Raw genomic sequence first — 22,793 nt, 5'->3', positions numbered from 1 at the left:
GAATGTTGGAGAGGCCTTACAATATCACTCGCTGTTTGAAGGATGGCTAATCTGAGACATCCCTTTTAATACCCTCCCACAAACTTTCGAGCCAACAGTCCTGGAGTAGGCATTTTATGGATTACATATTCACGGATATGTATATATAATATTACATATCCTTTTCTCATCCTTTCAGATCTACTCTCAGAGAAGTGGGTAGAGGACGGATTTTCTCCACATCATGTGTTTCTTCTACATAGAACTTCACATAAAATGAATGTGGGCGGGGGGAAGCCTTGGATTACCATGTAACTTCTCCTAAAATATTCTTAGGATTCTTACGCTGTGCTTAAAATGTCAACTGTCAAAATAATGTAATTATTTTTTGAGGAAATCCCAAACATCTGCAGTTAGCCTAGCAAGTCTATGTAAGTGAAATAGTACACACCTCCCCCCCACCCCAGAAAAATAAATCTGGGGAGAAAATAGAGCTCAGTCAAAGCATCCTTTGTAAATGGCATCCTCATTCTCCACATTTGCTTATTTTTAAACCCAACTCCTGAACATAAAACATCATATCCAAATGCCACCTCTTTGCTAATTTAACAAACCATTAGGAGCTTTCTATTTGCTTCCCAAAATGCAACAAGAACAGTTTGTTGTGCTGGTTGATTAGCACAGTAGAGAGTCTTCATTTTGCTAATATGTTTTATACTTCTTATGAATACTTAGAACCCTATGTCACAAAGGAAGTTAAATGAGCAACTTTATCTCTGAAGGCCTCATACAGTTAGGTAGAAGGAGGTGTGCTATTCATTCAGAAAGGGATAGCATAACTGTCCTCCAAATTTAGAAGAGAAAAAAGAAATCCAAAAGGATTTAAAAGGTGATGACCCTGAGAGGTGTGTCTGTAACTTAACTGTAGAGTCTCAACAAACCATGAGCTTTTGAAAAAAAAAAAAAAATTTTTCAGTTGAATGAAAATGTTTGGAGTTAATGAGGGGATTGAACGTGGTTTAGCATTTTGGGCCATCCCCTGCCATTTTAGTGGTTATATTAAATCAGCCTGAGGGCCTGTGGGCAAATAGAAGTAGAAGAGCTACATCCTTTTTTATCATTTACACAGACATATATGTGATCTTTTGCTTGCTTCTTAGTAAGGTGTTCTTCCAAAATGCCAAAAGATACTATTCTTCCCTTTGTTTTTTAAAGATTTGTATTTTTAAGGCCCAGAAGATAAAAGGCACAAATAATCTTTTAACCACATTGCGTTCAACACGTAAAATATTAAAGATGGGGTTTTCATTTTTTCAGAAATGTCCAGGTTAGGTCTTCTGTATGATTTTGCAAGTTTTATATCTACTGGAACAACTGTAGACAGTTGTGTAAAATATTTGGATTAATGGTTGAACTTGAACTTGTGCCTTTAAAATATCTGGGGATTGACCTTGGCCACAAGAGCAGTTGTTCCTTTTAAGTTAATCCAGCAGAAATTAAATATCTGCAGGGGGCACAGGCTAAAAGATGGGGTTCCCTCCAAGTCTGTTCTCCCATGGGACTAAGGGACTAAGTGTTCCTTCCCGCTCCTTGGAGAACCACTGTTTGGAGTGCAGAAGGAACTTGTTTATACCACTTCCATCATAGAGACCCTGAGCTTTTCATTAACCTCTTTGTCTTCAGCATTTTAAAGTGGAAATCCTAGCTGGCCTGGTAATATTTCAGCCATTTGCCCCTGACTTCACATTCTGCCCAAGTAGATTGGTCAGAAGATGGGGCTCTCCATTCCTCATGGCTCAAAACACTCTGAAGAAGTTAGCAATACCAACTTCCCCATACACAAAGGCTTTGGGAACATTTATTTAAAACTGACTTTTGAATCAATCCCAAGTGACTGTTCCTTGGCAAAAGATACGTAACTTTATCACAGATAAATTTTCCTTGCTCACAATTCCTGGCCCCGAGTTGCTGTAAGGATCATGTAGATGTGTGTTGGAAATTAAACAGTGTGCTACGAGGGTGGCCGCAATTAAATTCAGACTTGCATTCAAACCATGCCCTGTTCTGCATTTCTTCGAGAAGTTTGCTTTCTATAGACATTTCAAAATGTTCCTTCACAAAAGAAGGAGGCAGGGTGGCTGGGCCCAAGTGCCCTAAATCAAGGCAGTGAGAACAGAAAGGGGGGGAATTTATTTGCAGGCTGCCAAAGTAGCTGTTAATACACATGGATCCTCAGACTTCTAATTTAAGGTGTTTTCTTAGGGAGCCCAAAAGTTATTCTCCCCCACATTCACAGACAGACTACAATCATTATTTGGAAAAGAAAGAAATTATGAGCTCATATTGAACATCAAGCCACCAACATGTGTTATAAAATGGAATGGTTCCTTGAAAGAAAAATTTTCTTCCTCTGCTTAAAATACAGTTTAGGATTGAAATGCTGAGTTTTAGCTACTTCTGATAATAGTGAAGAGTCCCAGGCTCATGTGAGAAGTTAGATGGCTTGAGGGGGGGAAAGAAGTGATCGATTTGGAATAATTTTTCTACATAATACATAATTTATATGTATTTACAATACATATAGATAATACAATATTTAGAAGGAAGAAAACTGTGGAGAATCAATTATAGACATGATTTTTCTACACTGCAACTAAGTTTATAAAATTTGCAAGTTTGTTTGTTTTTTGGCAAAATTGCTTGAATATGGAATTCAAATTTAATCTGCTTTCTGATTCTATGTGGAATCAGTGTTAATCACTTTTATTCAGCTGAAGAAATATAGATTACATGAAGTTAAAGTTGCTGAAAAAAAATTCCTAGGATTTTCATGCTTATGTCGAATGGCCATTTGAAATACTTTCCTAAAAATCTATTTGAGCATGTGCCTCTGTAACCTTTGAAAAGTTTGGGAGTTATCAGAGGAGTTGGCCAGCAGATAATCACTTTTGCATAAATGTCGCCCAAAAGAACAGCTCTCTGGTTAAGGTGCAAAATAACATAATCCTAAAATTTATAGCCACACCAGTGATGGTCAAAAGCATCTCTCTCTCTCTCTCTCTCTTTTTTTTTTGTAATATACATTGGAAAGTTACCACACACATTTCACATGCAAGCTTAAATGATCTGAAAAAGACAATCACTGATTTCAGGCTGAACTGATTCCAACATTTGAGCAAATCACAAACAGCAGATCTGGCCTTGCTTAAAATTTCCATCTAGTTGTTGAACTGAACAAAAATAAACAAATGGGAAGCTTGACAGATGAATAAGACTTTTCTCATGATTTTTTAAAACCAAAAATGCAGCAGAAAACAAATACCACCACAGAAGTCCTTGCAAAGAAACTGCGTTTGGCATCTAGTTTGGAGCAAACAATCTCCCCAGACCACCCCCCTCGCGCTCCCACCAGAGCCCTCTACTCTTGCCTTATCTCCTAATTTCGTGGACTGGATCGCTGAGCTGTTTATCAAACAGTGTGCAATAAAAACGGCTTCACTCGACTACTCTATGAACTCTTGCAATTTTCTCCCTCCTCCTGGACAGAGGCCACTAGTAAGGGAAAGCCTCAGGAAAAAAAAAAAAGCAGAGCAGTGAAAGCAAAGAAACAATAGCTGACCGACCGTGGCTTTGACAATGCCTTCCCTCAACCCTCTTTCTGCTCCTGCTGTGACACTTGCATTCAAGAGCAAGGGCGGCTGCCATCGGATGCATGGACAATGGATTGAGGAATACAAGGCAGGGGGGAAAAAAGGAAATCAGATGAATTCTGAGTAAGATGGCAGGGCTCTCACCTTTTCCGTGTTTTTGCGAATAGTCTGGATGGAGGCGTCCCGCAGAGAAGAAATAAAAAGGGTGTCTGAATTGTTGGATGGTGCTGAAGGCTTCTGCATTTTGCAAACGCATTTTAGAATTATTTGCAGGGGCATACTTGCTGCCAGCCAGCCATCTCTCTCTCTCCCTCTCCCTCTCTCTCTCTCTCTCTCTCTCTCTCTCTCCTGTTTTATGTCCTGCTATCTCCATCGCACCTCTATTAGTATGAAGACTTTCTGCCTGTAAGTAAGTGAGGGTGTGCGTTCCTTAGTGTTTGAATCGAGACCCACGTCTGCATGCATTTCTAATCTAAGGAGCCTATAGAGGTTACTACAACTATCAATTAGTCAGCAATAGCTGAGACCCTCAACGCCTCTGAAGGAACAAAGGTGGAAAGACATGCAAATACTCCAGCACCTGGATCATGCAACTCGCTGGCTACAAATACCGGCACCTTTTCCTGGTTTTCTTTTCTTTTCTTTTCTTTTTTCTGTTTAACTCCCAAATCCTATGTGAAATTACAGAGTACTAATGTATCCACCTGCATAATTAGGGATGGGAGTGCCTCTAGGTATATAAGTTTCCTTAACATCATTGAAATGCATTAAGCTGAACTAAAAGGAAATACCTGGTGACAAATCAGAGTTTATGACACATTTGATCCATGCTCCATTTTAACAACTGCAAGTAGAGCTTAAATTAAGTATACAGTAGAGTTCTTTGTCCATTTCAGTGGCTTTTATGAAAGAAGCTAATAAAATAGTGATAAAAAGAGGAGGGGGGAAGTATTCAGCTACAGAGAAGCATATATGAAGATTAATTCTCCTCCATAACAGATAAAATTATTTTGATTTAAATTCACGTCTGGATGTTAACATTGGGCGGTTTGTTCTGGAGTGTGTGTGCACGTGCATTTTTTTAATTGTGTGTGTTGTATCTATCTGTGGTAACTTTCTCTGGATGTATTCTGTGCTAACAATCTGAAGCAATAGAAAGAATTCTTTTATCTCATTTTGCAGAAACCTCAAAAAAAAAAACCCTTTTGAAAAACAATGCTTTCTTTACAGTTTTCAAGGACATCAAAATATTGCTAACTTGAATACACTCGCAGAAAGAGAGAGGTAGAAGTAACAGCTGATCTGACTCACTTGTGAATATGGATAATTTCGAAGGGGAAGGGTGTACTCTGTATCTGATGTTATCTGTGATTTTCCCCTCTTTTCTGGGGCACGAAAAGCTGCATTTTCTTTCCTCAGCACTTCTTGCTAGAATCGAAACTATTTTCAGACAAGGTATGGCACACATCCTGGAAGTTAACAACCTCCTCGAACTCTGTAAACAAGACAGAAAGTCTCACCTGAAGACATGCATTTGCAGCGAGCTGTGGCAGGAGCTGCAACATAGTATCACCTTATTTCCCTCTGCTATTTGTTCCTCTTCTGGGGACTGCCACTCTACAGAGCAATTTCTGTTTTCTGTCTTCCTAGACAAAATGGCTCAAGCAATCATTTTACCCCTTTTAAGCTGTCAGGTAGCTACAGAAGTGGAGCAATGTGGAAATAACCCTCAAAGAGAACACCCCCTTCCCCCCCACCTCCCCACCACCACCACCACCACCACCACCACGGAGCCTGAACGCGGAGTTGCAGACACGGGCAGTGAGTCTAGCAAGCTTTCAAATGAGGAGAGGGGCTAGAAAGGAGGATAGCCCAGGTCCCTAGCAGGATAAAGCAGGGGTAGAGAGGGAGGCTCAGGAACACCCCCCTCCCCCCACCCCTCCAACACACACTGTCACTTAAGAAAAAAATCCTAACGAGGTTGAGAGGGAGAAGGGAAATAGTGCTAAATAGCTGGCGAGGTGACCCACCGTCCTGTTTGCTCCTTGGCGCTCGCCGAGGGGAGTAACAGCCACAGCAGTGACAACGGCGTTGCAATGTGCCAAGTGCAACCTCTGCCCAGTGCTCTCTGCCTCCCAAAAAGGAAAGAAAAGCATGCCTCAGACAGAACACAACGGGAACGAGCAGGCGCCATCGTCAAGTCACGGACCCCATCCGCACCGGCTGGTCTCTGAAAGCCCCGTATCAAGGGTCCCATTCAAAGGCAACGAAGAGGCAGAGACAATGGCAAATCAAAAACTGGCAGGGCTTCCAGAATAATTTAACTCCTCACTCCAGAATTTAGATGGGTAGAGCAAGACACCCAGGCGAGAGCTCCTTCACACCAAGGCGCGAGCATATGCCTGCTTCTCTGTGGATGTATTTTTAGACATAATATCAGGGGTAAGGCAGCCCGTGCAGTCCTCAGTCAATAGCATCCGCTTCTCTTGTTCACTCTGAGACTAGCTGACGATCACAGGAGGCAGCCCGCATTTCTCCCAAGCCCAAGGTCAGCGAGGAGCACCCCAAACCCTAACCCATTGTCTCTGAGCACAGAGAGAGCATTAAATACGTTTTCAAGATGTGTTCCCGAAATGAGGTCACGCCTTGTGGCAATTTGCTCACTTCCCACCTTTCCACAAATGACTTAATTCTACCATCCAAAATCACAACCAGGACAAGAAATCACACCTTGACAAAGACGATTCAAACACCATAGACTAAGGATTAAAAATATATATATATTTAGCAGGAGGACATGTGTTATTAGTAACATGCACTAAACTTCTAAACTTCTCCAAACAACATGTTTATTAAAAGCAAGGGATGGATGGCATTTTATATCCTTTAGATGTGCTTTACGTTTGAGTATTCCTCCCATTCACCTGAAGCTTCAAATATTTCAAATAATAAACACAAGAGGGGCACCTGGGTGGCTCAGATGGTTAAGCATCTGCCTTCAGCTCAGGTCATGATCCCAGGGTCCTGGGATCGAGCCCCACATCGGGCTTCTGGCTCGGCGAGGAGCCTGCTTCTCCCTCTGCCTCTCTCCCTGCTCATGCTTTCTCTCTCTCTCTCTGTATCTCTGTGTCTCAAATGAATAAATAAAATCTTTAAAAATAAATAAATAAACTCAAGAGAAAAATAGGATAAGCAGAAAGTAAAGGCGACATCCTCAGCCTTCGTGGACAAATCAAATACCATGTAGTATGCACATGTCCAAGCCTAGGAATTTTCTCCCACATGGAGGATTAAAATATTTAAACACGTTCCTTTAAATCTTTCATATTAGAGTACACTTATTAAATATGTATGTGCACATATCTACACATATACAAAATTCTCAAGTTAATTTAAATTTATGGGAGAAATCCAAGGGATACCAGGGCAAACAATCCAAAAAAAAAAAAAAACACCAGCCATAAAAAACAATCTCTAACCACACACCATCTCTCTAAAGTTTCACACAGCCCTAGAACGAGACGGACGGACGCGACAGTGCTGAATGAAAACAATGTTTCACAACCATGATATTCCAAATGAAATTACTGAAAATGAAAAGCAAAATGCCCACTGGCATATTTTTGAGTCAGAATTTGTTTCTGTCAGAACTGGGTTTTTTTTTTTTTTTTTCAATGTCATATATATGTAATCTGTAAATGTGAATTACAACATGGATGATTTCCAACTCCACAAATAAGCATTCTGAGTTTTGATTTGCCTTTTAAGAGTAGAAACAGTTTATAATTTCACATTGTAAATCTCACTAGGACTGAATGCTCTTACAAGGACTGACAGAGAAAGAATAATTCATGTCGGACCAAAAGGCTGCTTTCAGTCGGCTTCACGCAGCCTTTTTTCCAACAGCTCTGGGCCAAAACGCATGTGGAATCTTGAGCTGAACTATCCATCACATTTCCCTAGCCTTTCAATTAATGACACTGCAATCAGATCGATAGAATGTAATAAGAAAAGAGCTTTGCATTTCTATACCTATTAATTCGTTGAGTAACTCCAGCAGTAAAACGTGACTTGAAAGAAAAAACACTCGAGGAAAATGAAGTCTCTTAGCATATTGAGCAATGACACCCCGACCCAAAAGTGAACACTGGAGTTTCTACCTTCCAGACAAGTTTAGTAGGACCCAAATATCAGATTGTTCGTCAGGAGCAAACGGACTCTTTTTTTTCACCAGATTCTCTGTAGTATATACTCACACCACCACAGATCTTGTCACATCTGTCAGTTTGGGGAATTTTGGAACAAATATCCTTGAAATGCGAGTCAGAGAATAGGTTGGGGCAGCCATTGCTCCGCACCACCAAATTAGTGATCTTCGTTTTTCTAGGGCATTCTGCATAGAGGAATTGGTTTTGGAAAGAGTAGGACAGGGGAAGAATGATCAGAAGGCTAATGGAGCTCGGCCCCATCCCAAGTCACTGCCTTGGTCTGAGACCATGTGAACAGTGACAGAGAACAACATGACAGGGTCTGCACTCTCCATGGTCATCAGCAGTGACAGAGGACTGGGCAAGCGAAGTAGGAGTTCTCTGTGGGAGGGACGAGGCAAAAAAAAAAAAAAAAGGCTGTCCTCCGATGTCTTCTAGAATCATGTGCACGTCCAGACCTTAATGTCACTAGAGGTGAACCAACAGTGACTTCATGAACTCAGAAGCAGAGAGAAGAGGGGCGGTTGCCAGGAGCAGGGGAATGGGGGAAATGGGGGGATATGATACAAACTTCCAGTTATAAGATGAGTAAGTTCTGAGGATCAAATGTACAGCAGGTGACTATGGTTAAGGAGACTGTATTGTACACTTGAAATTCGCTAAGAGAGTAGACCAAAGTGTTCTTAACACACACACACACACACACACACACACAAATGGTATGTGAGGTGGTGGATGTATTAATTACCTCGATTGTAGTAAACTTTCATATATCAAATCACCACATTTTACACCTTAAATATATATAATTTTTATTTGCCGATTATACCTCATAAAGTTGGGGGGAAAAACCCAGTAATTTCAGTCCTAAGAAGTAGACTCTACTAAATGAAGGTTCCAATATGGTTCAATCAACCACTGGTATAGTAAAAAGACCGTAGGTTTTTCTACCAAACCAACTAGAGTCTGAATATCAACTGTATCATATACCCGTTAGCATCTTTGAACCTCAGGTTTGTGTTAGTAAAATATAGATACTACTGCTTAACTCAAAGGCTACTCTGAGGTTGAATGACATCATGTGTGTAAAGTACATGCATATACTAGCTAAACCTTTCTCTTCCCAATTTTCAGATTCCTGCATATAAAATAGCAATAAAAATACAGGTTTATTGTACAGACTAAATGAGATAATGTTCAGGATGCTCTATAAACTGCTAAGCAATATAAAACAAAAGAGTATTATTATCATTATTATTATTATAAAATAACACTAATGCTTTTTAAAACTGAACACATCATTCAGTGTAAGACACAAAAGATGAATAATGTAGTCCAGTACCTCACTGTGTGTGCCATTATGAATTTCAAACCCATGGGGGAGATATCAGCAGTCACGTCTACTGATGGAGGCATGCCAAGTGACTTGGTCACCACCAACCCGCCTTCCAGTGGATTCTCCCTTAGTTGCGGATGACATTGTTTCAGCATAGGAAATAAGGATTGAAGGTTCCCAGATGAAATTACAAGATGGAATCTAGCAATATGTCAGAGACACCTGTGCTAAGAGGTAAGAATATCACTACTCAGGGGGCTCCTGGGTGGCTCAGTCAGTTAAGCGACCGACTATTGATTTTGGTTCAAGTCATGATCTCAGAGTTCTGTGATCAAGCCCTGCATCCACCCTCAGCATGGAGCCTGCTTAAGATTCTTGCTCTCCCAGGAGCGCCTGGGTGGCTCAGTCGGTTAAGCGACTGCCTTCAGCTCAGGTCATGATCCGGAGTCCCACATCGGGCTCCCTGCTCGGCAGGGGGTCTGCTTCTCCCTCTGACCCTCCTCCCTCTCATGCTCTCTGTCTCTCATTCTCTCTCTCGCAAATAAATAAAAATCTTAAAAAAAAAAAAGATTCTTGCTCTCCCTCTCCCTCTGTCCCTCCCCCACACTTGCACACACACATTCTCTCTCTCCTTCTCTCTTAAATAAATAAATAAATAAATAAATAAATAAATAAATCTTAAAAAAAAAAAGAATGTCACTACTCAGTGTTTCCTGTGTTTATAATAAAAGGGGGGGGGGCGCCTGGGTGGCTCAGTTGGTTAAGCGACTGCCTTCGGCTCAGGTCATGATCCGGGAGTCCCAGGATCGAGTCCCACATCGGGCTCCCTGCTCAGCAGGGGGTCTGCTTCTCCCTCTGCCCTCTTCCCTCTCGTGCTCTCTCTCTCTCATTCTCTCTCTCTCAAATAAATAAATAAAATCTTTAAAAAAAATAATAATAATAATAAAAGGGGGAAAGGATCTAATTATTCATTTGATAAATATTTGTAGGTCAATAAAATATTCATGAATTGCAGTCTAGGTAGGAGGTGTAGAAAGAAAGATTTGGCCCTCAAAGAGCTTAAAGTCCAGAAAAAAAAATTTTAAATCATAAAATGAAAATAATCTCAAAGTGTTAAGTGAGAAGAATACTACAGGTCTTGGCATAAAGTTTTGTGGTAACTGGCGTTTGGCATCTGCTGCACCAGAAGTATTTGTGAAGGACCCTTTCTATTACTTTGTCATGACAGTTATTAACTAATGAAATGAGACAGTAGATGAGGGAGCTTAAAATTGTTGCTACAAAATATGAAGCTTTATACAGACATCAAGTTCATTATCTATGCATGGTTTGGATGGAAAACATTGGGAGGCTTCTAGAGACTGAAAATCGATTTCAATAGCTATGGTTAACCAAAGAAGAGGTCTGTTGCTTTTTAGGGAAATAATAATAACAGTAATAATAATAATAACAGCAGTAATAATAATAATAATAATAATAGCTTCTACTTACATAGGACTCAAGCAGTGCCAGGCAATGTGCTAAGTGTTTTAGGCCTGATAACCCACTTAATCCCCACAACGTCCCTATGACGTACATCCTATTGTTACCATCGTTTTGCAGATGAGAAAACTAAAGCCCAGAGAAATCAAGTGACCTGCCCAAGATCACACAGCTAGTATGTGGCAGAACCAAATTTCACACCCAGGCAATGTAATGCCTGAGCCCACGCTCTTGACCAGTACACTCAATATCTCTCATCTTTCTTTTCTTCCCTCCTTAGATTCTCATCAATTCTAATTTTCGGTACAAAGTGGGACTGAATGGCCAGCAAGCCAAGCCTACTTTGGGTGAGCTCTAAGAGAAAAAAAGAAATAATACACACAGTCAAGGAAAACATAGAGCCAAAAGCAAAATGTAACAGTGTGCAGCTGCTAGAAAGCCTGCCTTCTTTTCTCTTGCTTCCTTTCCCAGCACACGCACTGGAGCATTTATTTATTCAGCAAATGCCACTGAGCATGACTCCCTACCGGACACAGCAGGCTCCCACCCCATCGACTCTTACAGGCTGGTGTAAGAGACTGCCATTGCGGCCATGACAATAGAGGTGCCTTGTGAGAAAAACTAGAATTGAGAAATCAGAATATTTGTTTTCCATCCGGGAGAGCTTTCATGAGATCAGAAATGTGTGGATCTAGAGATTTCTCAGAGAGGAACACATCTCAGTAGAACTTTCTTCTGGTGTAAGGCTCACTCCAGTCCCTTCTTTTAATGTGCTTTTATCTTCTCTGTCCCATGTGATGTGTGCTACGCACCCAAACTCCCTGCTGACTACCTTGGAGATGCAGGTCCTCTGCTTCTCAAGCTACCCTAGCCCCTTACTACAAGTGAGGGAAGGAAGACACTTTTCCCTCTGCCTCTCTCCCCTGATGTTTAACAGACGCTAAAAAAAAATTTTTTTTTCAAGTAAGGCAGGTATGCACATGTTAATAATCTTTATTACTTTTCCTGATTATAATAGTAAAATGTTTGCTACCAGATTTTTACAAGAAAATAACAGAAAACCTAAAGATTACAATTAAAATGATGTATTATATGTTGGCGAGCTGAACATAATAAAAAAATAAATAAAATAAAATGATCCATAGTAATAACAATTAAAGATAACCACATTTGCTATTTCAACAGATCTCCCTCTAATCTTTTACATCAGTGGATGTTCCTGTTTTCACATATTTATGCATATTTTACAGCATTTGGATCATAATGTAAATAACTTTGCTTCCCGCCCTCTTAATTTGACATCATATTAGGAGCATTTTTGGTGTTTAATATCTTTCAAAACATTTTAAAACATTATGTAATATTCATTCTAAAGAAATGTGATTTAACTATTTCCCCAATACTGGACATTTAGGATGTATTTCAGATTTGTATTATACATAAGGTTGTAACAGACATCTCTTTGACTGCTTTCCTTAGTACAGATTAGGAGTGGGACTACTGGATCAAAGTGTTTTCTTTTATGTCTTACAAAATTGCTTTCCAAAAAGTTTTTGCCAATTAGCATACTTAAATATTGGAGGAAATTCTCATTTCTCTGCAGTATCACAAGCCTTAAGTTTTGTTTTATTTACTTTACTATCTACTACTCATTTAGCAGTGCTGTTTAATTTTTTATTTCTTAGAATCTAGTAAGTTCAGATTGATATTTCAAGAACTCATTGACCATTTTAAAAATTTAATTAACTACCGGTTTGTGTCTTTTCTATACACACATATATGTATCTTATACACACATATTGTCAACTATTGTAAATACATTTTCCAAGTTGCTTATGACTTTTTAGTGTACTGAACTTTCGTATTCTATATATACAAATTTGCTGATATTTTCCTTTGTGATATCATCAGATGCTTTTATACTCTGAAGTACTTTCCACTCAAAATTAAATACCTATGTTGTCTTTAAGTTATTTTGCCTAAAATATATTTTGGTGCATTTTGTAAGATAAGGATATAACTTGAGGGTTTTATTTCCCTTCAACTGGCAATTTTCCTAGTACCCATCCCCATCGCCAGTGATATTTTAAGTATGATAAAGTATATATTTTCAAACCTGCTTCAGGGCCACCTTTTCCATTCAGATGTTTACGTATTTAAATTCTTTCCAGTAAATGAGCTGTCAGAACATTTTTCTATTCCATCATCTCTAGGACTGAAAGACTTCTGCTCTCAGGGTGAGAGACAAAAATATCCTATTATTAAGGACTGGGCTGACTTGTATTGCTGATTTTAGGTGTGATAAGACAGCTGCTAAAACTAGCTGGGTCTCAGGATTGGCCTTGATGGCCAAAGGGCTGAAATTGAATTCATAGGAGTTGAGATTAGGGCAGAAGATTCCACCTTAAGGCAACAGGGAAAGGCAAGAGTCAAAGGGGTTAATCAAATAAAAATCTGCAGGAGAAAGTCAAGACCCAGGCACTGACAAGAGCACTTATAAATTAAAGTTTGAAGAGACCAGACCAGGCTCGAGCTAATTCCCACAGAACCAGATGAAGACAGGAGTCAAACCATCTCCAAGAGAGGAAGATACAATATGAAAGTGTACAGGGATGGGGGGCCCTGGGCTGACCTCCTGAGCTGGTACAGGGACAATGCACAGACAGACAGAATGGGTCAAGGCCAAGGCCAAATTGTTTGGGCGCCTTCACTACAGTTTGTATTTCCCCTGAAACAAATCAATGTATTATAGACAACTGACTTGGGTCATTTAAACTCCCTTGTTTTTCTTTGGTACAAAGATCGAGTTTTGACTGAAATAAACAGAGGGGATACCTGCCTCAGTTCACCTTCTCCTTGTGCAGTGCCAGAATCCATTCTAGTGGAAAGCAAGAAGAGTGAAGCAGCTCATTCACCCAAAGTGTGCTAGTCTTGCAAACGTGAGAATTTCCAGTGGGGGGAAACAGGTCAATTTGATGATGCAAGGTTGTCAAAAGAAAGAACACTTGCCCTTTCCAAGGTACAGGGATGAAAGGACTGTGGCATAATGGTGGAAAAACTTGTCAGCTCTCTACTGCAGTTTTGATGGACCGTCTGCATGACACACAATTAACTAGTCCCCTTTGCCACCACACTGAATGATCCACACAGGGCATCTCTGGGAGTGTGTGGGAGGTAATGTGCTATGGCTGGAAACATGGCCTCTAGAGTGAGCTGATCAAAGCTTGAGTCTTACTACACCAGTAACTTGTGTGATCTTTGTTTATTAAGATTTATTTATTTGAGAGAGAGAGCGAGCAGGAGGAGGGGCGGAGGGAGAAAATCCTCAAGCAGACTCCCTGCCGAGCAGAGAGCCCGACGACCCAGGGCTTGATCTCACAACCCATGAGATCATGACCTGAGCCGAAACCAAGGGTTGGATGCCTAACGACAGAGCCACCCAGTCACCCTTGCTGTGTGATCCTGAGTAAGTTCCCTAACCTCTCTGAGCATCAGTGTCGTCACCTGCAATGTGGGCATAGTAATTGTATTCACCTCACAAGGTTGTTGTAACACTAAAAAAGAAAACACTTATGAACTAGACAGATGATACAGGAGTCTGATAACTGAGTAGCATTCAAATAAATACTAACCTGTGTTAGGAGGCAATACAGGGAATGCAAGCTAGAGGACTAAACCTGAGTTCACCAGCTCTCTTGTTTGTTCTGATCCATCCCTCTATGCCTCACCTACCAAACGGGTATACATATACGGCAGTACCTATTCCATAGGCTGCTACAAAGGTTAAATGAAATGATACATACATATAGGCACTTGGAGTAGTGCCTGTCTCTATAAAAATTAGCTGTTGTTATTGCTTTTGTTTTAGGATCCAGAATGTACAACTGGAATCCCTAGGTCAAAAGTCAGTAAGAAACTGAAAACATGAAATAAGGGGAAATGTCTTTCCTGCTGGAAAGATACTATAACCAAATCTGATTTTCTGAGTCGAGTCTCCCATCCCTAATGGAAAATCCACATTGCAATACAATGGATTCCTGTGGCAACGCTAGAGGCATCCAGCATATAGTCACAGAGAAGGCAGCACTTCTAAAACAGTTCCAAGGGTCTACTGAGTTCATTCAGAGGGCACAGAGAGGTCTTTTCGCTAGACTGTGACAGCACGCATTCTCTCTCAACTGCTTTCGAGGAGATCCTATGGGTGGTCTCCCAGCCAGCAGCCAGGAAACCCCCCTGCCTCTGATAATAATCCCAAGGAGACCCTACATGTCCAAATTCCCAAGACCATGCATCACTACCCGCACATTTATTTTTAAATTCATTCACCCAACTATCAAACATTTATTTCTGTGCCTAGGCTAGGGGCTGAGTATATAGTAGTGAACAAAGCAAAACTGGGTTCCTGACTCTGGAGCTTGCATTCCAGTGGGAGCAACAAACACGAATCTGGTAACCACGCAGGTAAATATACAATTGCAAATCAAGAGCGAGGTTCAAGTGAAAAGAGGAAGAGAGATCATGTGGATCTGCAGGGGAAGATCTCTCTAAGCAGGTGGCATCTAAGCTGATGTGAAGCACGATTATATGAGAAGTAACACCAGCTTTGAGAATAAAATTTTCATAAACATTGGCTTGAAGGAAGCAATCCACAAGGTTGAAGAAGTTAGTGATACTGCCCTCCAGAAGTTATGCTGTGACTAGTGAGCACATGTTCAAGAATGCAAGAACCCTGATGACCTGAGCTTACCAGCCCTCGGTTGAAAGAGATAAAGGGAAAAGCAGACAGCCGTCTATTACTGCCTACCATGAGGAAGGAAAAGCAAGGTGGCCAGTCACAGAGGCTCTTCCATGGAGCCAGTTCCCCCTAGAGCCCCTGATCTGCATCCCATAGACATGGGGTCTGGTTTGGAGAACCAGCAGCACAAAGCTCTGTCAGTGTGAATAACAGAAGCCGCGGTGGTTGGAGAAGGTTGGAGACTATGGGTCATAAGGTAGATGGGATGGTCCCTGCAGCTTGGCTAGGAGCAGCCTCGGAGGAAGAAAGGAATGGAATCCTAAATTCCTACAGAGTCTCCACAGAAGTTAAGATGTTCCTTCCAAACTCCTTTCATTCTCCCAAAAGCCAATTCAAGACTGGCCTCGTTCCATGAGACTCCCTCCCCACCCCCCAGCATGTGTCATCTCCCTATGGTATCATACTTCCATGGCACTGTGCTGCATTGTTCTCCAGTCACTTCATGAATTATTTTCATGCCCACTCAATATGATATACTCCTCAAGGACAAGGACTATCACTTTCCTTCTTTTGTATTCCCCACAATGCTCGGTTTAGTACTGTGCCCACTCTAGGCACTTAACATATCAATGCCTATTGGAGAAATGAATGGTTTAATTAATCCATATATCTGGAAGATTTCAGTAGGTAAAAAAAAGAAAGAAAGAAAGAAAGAAAGAAAGAAAGAAAGAAAGAAAGTGCTCTGAGTATAACAAAAACGACCCATCCCTCGCTAGGGCTGGATAGTCATTTTAGGAGAGTATTTAATACTGCATATTGGTTATTTAAATGGAAGGGCATAAGGTCCTATATGTGGAGATTTTTATCTATCTAGGGTAATTAAAGGGCTTCTTCACCTAGCAACATGTGATGAACAAGAAAGACCTTTCAAAGTCTTTCCATTTCTAATTCTGATTCTGTAGATTCTGATTTGTTACCATCTCAATCCAAACAGTCCATGATGTGAACGTTAGCCAGTCCTTAGAACAGGCCTTGAACCATCTCACTCCAAGGATACTCTGAACACATCAGACCCTTCTAGGTTCTAGAAGAGAACGCCACCTTCATCCCCTTCACCACCGACTAGCACCAGCACCAGCACCCCCACCAAACCAAAGCGCGTACTCCAAACCCTCCAGAGTGCAGCCCTTGGTTTAATTTCCCTGCTGCTGGGCTTATATGGGGGCGTGGGGAGAAAGAGAATTGTTGCCTTGCACAATTTGTCTAAAAACAAAACAAGGACCATCCGGGCTACAGTGCAATGCTGTTTTACTCTCTTCCTGTCCTAATAAAGGTACTGACTGCGTCAGGAAACCTTTGGGAAAGTCTGGGGACGGGGGGGGTGTAAAAGTGATTTTATTGTAGTTGCGTTATTATTCTCATTTAAAAGTTTCAGCTCTTTTATTCCCAGGTAGGATTAAAGCACCCCCTTTCTACTTAGCTCTAACAAGCTTTAACAAAAAACATCGGAACATAAAACTCGCCTCTCTGAAGGCGCCAATAGCCAGCAACTCTGATGTCACTCCCTCAGAAGGCACTGAAACAAAAGGCCAGGCTCCTCCAAGCCAGTCATGTCACAGGGTGCAGGACAGAAAGGTCTGAGCCTCCGTACAGAAAGCATCCATCACTCCCTGGACTCGTGCCCCAGCACAAAGGGCTTGGTTTTCTCTCGTCAGGCAGCACAGTATGCCCTCTCACAGACCCCTTGTCACACTCCGTGACCTCCTTGGTCGGTGTGTTCTTTGTTTCTTCCTCTTACTTCAGAATAACTCAGCCAGGACAGAATTGAAGCCCAGCCAAGTTTTCATTTTAAATGTTGCCCCTCTCTTGAGAGTCTTCGATGAGTTTTTTCGGGTTAGGCAGGTGCTATGCTTTCAAGTTGGAGGAAGTCATTGTTTTCGTATATAGAGTCTACCTGTGGCCAGGAAAACAAAATACACACAAAGAAATGGAAATGCATTTTCCCAGGACAGCTCCTGTGAGTCCACCAGTGTGGAATTATTTGGCTCCCTTAGACTGTTCTAGTCCTGCTGAGTACCTACTCCTGTGCTCACTCACCACCCACCCCCCACCCGACAAACCTAAACTCCAGTCAGAGTTCAATGAAATCAATTCACAGACGAAGGAAGAAAGTGTTTAGAGAGACAGATTTCCCCCACACAGCAAAAACTGGCAGCATAAATCACAGGAAATGATATGAAGGGGCAGTGAAAAGCCCAGTGAGCTTCTTAGTCCATTATGCATTTAGCCTGGAATAATGACCCCTAATTTATTTTAGCCACATTACTCTTTGGTGGGGATGCCCTTAATCTCACTCTGAAGATTTCAGAATACTTTTCTGTTGTTCTTCTTGCCTTTAAACCAGGGAATCTGGCTCATTCTCTAGCTGTTGAGTAGTTAATCTACTCAAACATTTCCCCCTACATAACCATCTGTTCTACCTTGCATTTTTTACCTCTTCACACTATGGCGGCCTCAGCCTGCTCTTCCAGCTCATTCAGTGATCTTTAATTTCTCCTCTGCCTTTATGTCTGGTTGCTTATGTTTTGAGGCAGACAATAGAGGTGATATAGGCCATTATTCATGAGTAGCTTCAAGGGTAACGTGAGAAGCGCCTCATCTCCTGACCCCTCTTAGCATAAGAATTGCTGATAAAATTCTGAACTGAAAAGAGAAGTTCTGAGAAAAATATCAGAGCACTACTCACTCTGGAGCAGCTTTCTAGAGAAAGAACCTTGGGGAAAGGAGTCCTTAAAAAAATGTTTTTTTTCCAACTAAATTTTAAAAAGCTTGCCTCGCACAGAGTTGAATATGGACCATAATTAAAACCATCATTTTTCCACTATCTGAAACAGCATGGGTATGGGAACACAAATTCAAAAATAACACTACAACATCATGATAGCCAATTGTTTAATGGGTTCATCTCCAAACCTAATAAACTGTGGGTCTTTCGCACGTAGCCAAGTGGACTCTTGTTTTCTCCCTGCTCATCTTTACTTGATTCAGCCTCAGATGAATAGTGACATGGCAGAAGGTAAGCAGTGGGGAGGAGAAAGCCTAAATCACCTACTGGCTACCCAATCACTTCCTAATTACTCAGGAGTTGCCAGTCGGAGAAGTGTGGGGACCCTTTGAAATGCCTGGAACTGTGGTTCTTAGAGGAGCTTTATCCAACAATTATCATTCATGTGGTAATCTCCCTGGTCTCTGTAAACAAAGGCAAGACAAAGCAACTCCTCGCTACCCATTCTCCCTGGGCCATCTTTTCCAGAGCTTGAAGCTTCAACTCCTGTCTACTTCACTGATACTGTTCATTCACATTCCCTTTGCTAGCCAGGTCTCTCTCTGGAACACCAAACAGATACCGTGAAAGTTTTACTAGACTTCTCCTTGTGCTAACAGTGGCCAATCATCCACCCTGTGATCCAATCCAGAAACCTGGGAGTCACCCCACCTTCCTCCTCTAAATTACTCTCACTCCCAACAACCAATCCTCCCAAATATCTCCAAATACATCACCAATCTAGATCATTTTCCAGTGCCCTGGTGTAGTCTCAAACCATATCTGCAGTTTCTCTTGCTTGGAGGATACTAGGATCTAAACTCAGCTTCTGATAATCATATTCTCCAATCCTTCTCCACATAAACACCAGAGTGTTCTCTTTAAAAAAAAAAAAAACGAGTCTACCATTTTGTTGTTGTTTAAAATCATGCACTATTCCTTGGTTACTTTTAAGATAAATGTCCATCCCCTTAGCATGGCATACAATCCCTCTGCAATCGGACTGCTACCCACTTCCTTAGACTCAATTTCTGTCAACCCCTCAGACTCTCACTGAGGTCCAACCGTATGGAAGTACTTGCATCCTCTGAGTGTGCCATGTTCTCTCACAATTCTTTCCTGTGTAGACACTGTTCTCTCTATTCATAATGTCCTCTCTTCCTTTGGCCTTTTGTCTAGCTAATACCAGCTCATCAGTCAGGACTCAGCTCACGCATAACTGCCAAACTCCCCTGGCACTGAGGTGACTCTTTCCTTACGCATGCCAAAGTACCTTGTACTTTCTTCCATTATTCATCTAAAGAATGCTTATGAAACACCTGACACATTATTTTTTATATATCTGTCTCACCCACTAAATGTGAGCTCTCTGAGTACAAAGGTTGTGCTACTTTTTTTAGTATCTTCAAAGCCTAGCACAGTGCCTAACCCAGAGTAGGTGGCTCTCAGAGCATATTATGGAGTGAATATACTGAGCACGTATAGACCCAGGATTAAAGTCAATGGTCCACTCTTTCCCCAGAAGAAATGTTCCTTCTACTTTTCTCACAGACCTTGAAGAACAGTACAGTGTATTAGTGAAAGCGCTGCTCTCTGAGTTAGAACACCCAGGTTCTAGTCTAGCTCCGTGATCGGGAAGGTGTGAGATCTGGAGCAAGTCACAAAAAAACAGCCAACATTCATTCAACACTGATGATATGGGAGACACCCTGCTAAGCATGTTATGGGCATGATTTTATTTTTTCCTCACAGTCAACTGAGGAGATAGATATTAATATATGCACATTTTATAGATGAAGAATTTAAGGCACTCAAACCCGTGTTTGATATTGCTTCCCTTCATCTAGGTTATTGAGAGACAAAATGAGACTTGGTATATAAAGGAGTTTTACCAATTGTTGACAGCTATACAAACATAAGTCACTGTAATCATGGGAAGCAATGAAGGTTGTCTAAGTGTAATGGTGTTTTGTGGTTATAGTGAAAAGTCAGAAATAAAGATTTTACCAGATGAGGATCCAGCTTATGCAGCTGAATTAAGAAGACTCAGCCAGAGCACACTCCCAAATCTGAGGTATATTATAAAATCGTAAGCCAAGGAACACAATGTGCCCACCCCCTTTGCATTTTGTGATGGTAGAAAACCAATGTCCAAAGCTGCAGAAAGCCACACAGCTAATCTGTACATAGGCTAGGACTCCTGAGTCAATACTGCACTATTTTTAGCCCACCTTGTGTGGAGGAAAGTTTATAAATATGAATATGAAGTTTAGAGAATAGCACTGATGGATCTGAGTGTTCCCTTTAGAGAGCACCTGGGTATTTCAGGGCCAACATTAAACTCACAACATGCTCCTGACATCTCTCTTCACAGGCATTTTTAATTACCATGTCTGTCTTTACTAGGCATCCAACAAGTACTGTATTCAACAGGGCCAACATATAAAAGGCAGAAATAACATTTATCCAGGAAACTGAACTTAACAAGAAGCATTAGGATGTACTAGAAAGAATACAGACTTTTGCACCAAACAGACGTGAGGGGAAATCCTAAACCCTACCACTTAACTGGCTCCTCGGTAATCGAGCACACCATTTTTCTGAGCTTTGGTTTTCTCACCTCTGAAATGAAAAAACGATGCCTCATTATTGAAGGAATAAAATCTTTGCCACAGTGTTCCATACATGTTGGCTTCTCTTCTGTTCATTAGTGGTGTTCATGCGATATATGAGCCTTGGCCAATTGCCAACTGTACTTAACCTCTCTAGGTTTAAGACGTGACAATATTTGTCTGGTGTCACTACATGTAAACACAGAAACATCAAAGGCATAAAACATGTTTCTCCTTTTCTGATCACAAATATCAAGTCTACATCCAGGCAACTTGAGGGTACTTAGAACAGCCTTATTGAATAATGGATTTAGTGTGTGTTGAGTGGTGCTGAGTTCTCCAGCACGACTCTTTTCAGAAGTCTAAAGAGGATGATCAAACATGGTAAAGAAAACTGACATCAGCTGGATACACTTTGAGGCCAGATTCTACTGACTGCAGTGAATAGAGTCTAGGCTCTGAAATCAGAACGTCATGAGTTCAAATTTCACTACAGCATATACTAGCTGCCTGGTCTTGGGCAAGTTACTTCTCTTCAGACATGGAACTTGCTTGTCTGTAGAATGGGCAGAATAATGGAACCTATTTTACAGACACACGTTAAGAATTAAATTATTGCATATACAGTAGTTGGTACCAGGCCTCCTGTAGTTAAGTACTTAATAAATGCAAACGGGGGTCAATACCCACGTCACACGCATCATTAAGTGGGGAAGAAAAATATCAAAATAAGAGAACCATAGACTTGATTCCATTGAAAGAGTTCCATTGAAAAATACAAATTTTTGTCATCCTTTAGTTGTATTAGTTGGCAGCTGGTACCATAACTATATGTACTCTGTATGGGGAGTGTTCCAAGAAGTTAACTTGTTCCTACGTCCTTCCATGTTTCTCAAATTACATCATTTGCCTGGGAAATTCTCAACCCCAGTCTACCTTTCATCCCTTAAGAAGCCCTTAAAATGCCTCCTGATGACTCCTCACTCCACGAAACCTTCCAGGAATCACCAAAGGAAAATGGCAGCTGGTCCCACTGGTGTCTTATCTAAAACTGAAGTTCTAAAGACTGCTCCCTTAACTGGCGGGCCCATCAGGGCACTTTCCTTTGGTATCGAGCCCTATTTGAACGGCTCGTTACTTTCTTATCTGAATCACTAGATCCATGAAGATAGCATTCCAGTTGGCATCGAGAGATTTGGAGCTCAAACCTTGGCTCTCTGCTCACTTTGACTTTTGTATAGATGCTTCATCTCACCGAGCCTTGTTTTCCTCAGATGAAAATGGACATAATAACATTCAGACAATGGAACATTACTCAGTGCTAAAAAGAAAGATGCTATCAAGCCATGAAAAGACATGGAGGAAACTTAAATACATAGAACTAAGAGGAAGAAGCCAATCTGAAAAAGCTACACACTGGGGCCAACTGTACAATATGCTAGTAAAAGGCAATACTATGGAGAGAAGGAAAAGATCAGTGATTGCATAGGTTAAGGATGGAGGGAAGAAGAGGCAGAGCACAGCAGATTTTAAGGGCAGTGATACTCTGTATGATACTCTAGTAGTGGACACATGTCATTATATATTTGTATATATAGAAATATATAACGTACTACATGCCAGATGTTATATAGTCCTTAGAATGTACAACACCAAGAATGAACCCTGATATAAACTATGGACTCTGGGTGATGATGATGTGTCAATGGGGGTTCACCAATTGTAACAAATATGGTACCCTCATGGGAGATGTTGACCACAGCATTCTAGAAAACACTAGCAGAAATCTAAAAACCATTAGTCACTAAATGTTGATAGTATGAGGATAATAATTATTCTATGACTCTGCAGGCTATGTTGTATATGTTCATTATCTTCTCAATCAAGGAAGCATGTAATTTTTCTATTATTGAGACAAGTTTTTAAAAAAATTTTACTTGTTACCAGTGCATATGAATGAATTAAAA

General features: G+C 40.9%; 1 protein-coding gene across 16 annotated transcripts in view; it reads right to left on the bottom strand.

Moving 5' to 3' along the window:
• Positions 1–22,793, bottom strand: part of LOC129046378 (uncharacterized) — a 271,806-nt gene that overhangs the window by 207,695 nt on the left and 41,318 nt on the right. The window lies entirely within an intron of this gene.

The sequence above is a fragment of the Mirounga angustirostris genome, unplaced genomic scaffold, assembly GCF_029215605.1.
Source record: "Mirounga angustirostris isolate CCGP_5_RB_7025 unplaced genomic scaffold, mMirAng1.0.hap1 SCAF_13, whole genome shotgun sequence".
Taxonomy (NCBI): domain Eukaryota; kingdom Metazoa; phylum Chordata; class Mammalia; order Carnivora; family Phocidae; genus Mirounga; species Mirounga angustirostris.
This window is presented reverse-complemented; position numbering and strand designations above follow the sequence as displayed.